This window comes from Aplysia californica, unplaced genomic scaffold (assembly GCF_000002075.1).
Source record: "Aplysia californica isolate F4 #8 unplaced genomic scaffold, AplCal3.0 scaffold00392, whole genome shotgun sequence".
NCBI lineage: Eukaryota > Metazoa > Mollusca > Gastropoda > Aplysiida > Aplysiidae > Aplysia > Aplysia californica.
The window spans coordinates 72,188-74,368 of record NW_004797662.1 but is presented as its reverse complement, the minus strand read 5'-3'; positions in this window follow the sequence as shown (position 1 = coordinate 74,368).

Sequence of the window (2,181 nt, the reverse complement as noted above, 5' to 3'; positions counted from 1 at the left end):
ATTGCCGAGAAGAGTTGAAAATTTGATTACAACTCAGACATCGTAGCATGAGAAGGTTGCACCAATGTTTTGCCCAGCCATTTCCCTCGGATTTGCCTTGGACAAAGTGCACAAGTACACTACACTTGACACGTCACAGCTCTATGATCCGTTCACCAATGCAATTGCAATCTGGCGTTGAGATTTCTTAGTCATGGTGTCATGACCTCACAAACTTTAGTGGCTGTTGGTTGCGTACTTTGAGTTTTTATTGAGGAGGGAAACTTTATTCCGAGACAGACCTCGTATATTTGACAACAGATTGTCCATGTAAAACCAAATCCAAAATCCATGCAAGGCTGCATAATATTTAGAGATCAGAAGAATTGCACAAATGACAACTTTTTTAAAGCGAGACATCTCTTTTTAGACACTGATGTCATCATTTGTACATGTAGATCTATTATCTCGTATTGATTATTGTAACTCACTCCTTATAAACATACCAACAGAAATAATGAATAATCTGCAAAGACTCTAGAACCTAGCTGCGAGAGTCGTTCTCAAAAGGCCTATAATTGTAAGAGTTAAAACAACACAAGCAAGCTTTTACAGCCACCATGGCTCTCTATTAAAGCCCTTTTATTATTTCATTACAGAGTTGCAGTCTGGTAATATGCGTTTAAACGATGTGGCACCACAATGCCTTTCTGGTTTACTACATGTACATGGGTATATTCTATCTCGAAATTTACGATCCAGTAGGCTTATTAAAACAACAACAACAACAACAACAAAAACCCAACTCCTCAGGACGGGCTTTGTTTTGTTTATTGTTGTTGTTGTTGATGTTGTTTTAAAATGGAGGTATAAGGGCTTTTTCGACAACTTTTCCTTCAGTGTGAATTTCCCTCCTATTCATTTAAGAGAGGCGCCACCTGCGGTCGCATTTACATTTTGGCTAAAAACATATTTGATTCTCATTTTACTAACTGGTTTTGCTCTTCTTCCAAAACCAAGTGTGTTCAGTAGGCACAGTGATTGTCTTTGTGTGTATGAGACAATCTAGTAAGCTGTGGTATGAGTTCTTTGTCAGATTGCGAGTGTGTATTATGTCTTTAAAAACACCATTAAATCTATTTTATTGTGAAGCTCCTATAGAGCCACCAGGGTGTGGGTACCTTGTGGTGATCTTTTTTTAAAATTAATTATTATTATTTTTATAAATTATTAAGTATTATAATAATAATAATAATAATAATAATAATAATAATAATAATAATAATAATAATAATAATAATAATAATAATAATAATAATTAATAATAATAATAATAATAATACGTTAAATTAATCGTGGTCTGTGTTGTTTATAATGGCGCTAAACAACTTCAAGAGAAATGAATTAGTCCTCACCCAGTCTCCCCCCCTCTCTCTCCCTCCCTCCCTGTCTTTCTCTTTCTCTCTCTCTCTCTCTCTCTCTCTCTCTCTCTCTCTCTCTCTCTCTCTCTCTCTCTCTCTCTCTCTCTCTCTCCCTCTCTCTCTTTCTCTCAGTCTCACGCTCCCAGGCTCTATCTTTCTCTATCTCTCTCTCGAGAGCACTCCCTCTCCCCCCTCCCTCTCTCTCTCACCCAAGTGTTTCGGCTGACTGTCTTACAACTACTCTCTCTCTGACATCTCTGCTTCTTTCCTTGCTTTCTCAAGCACTCACTCACTCTCTCTCTCTCTCTCTCTCTCTCTCTCTCTCTCTCTCTCTCTCTCTCTCCTCTCTCTCTTTGTCTGTCTGTCTGTCTGTCTGTCTGTCTGTCTGTCTGTCTGTCTGTCTGTCTGTCTGTCTGTCTGTCTGTCTGTCTGTCTGTCTGTCTGTCTGTCTCTCTCTCTCTCTCTCTCTCTCTCTCTCTCTCTCTCTCTCTCTCTCTCTCTGAGGGTATATTAACATCCTTCCATGTCATACAAGGTGACAACGCAAACAATCAACACAGGTCAAGGCTATCCTTGCCTTCAGCAGACATGCTGATCTGTGTCAGAAAACATGCTGATCTGTGGTAAAGCTCTCTTGTGATCCAGCCTCCTCTCACAGTTCAAACCAGGGGGATGGAAGACGAAGGGGGGCTTTGATCATAGCTTTAAAAAGAAGCAAATTTTCTTCAAAGGGAGGATGATCTCAGAAACAACAGCTTCACACTCCCTCCCTTTCCTGTCT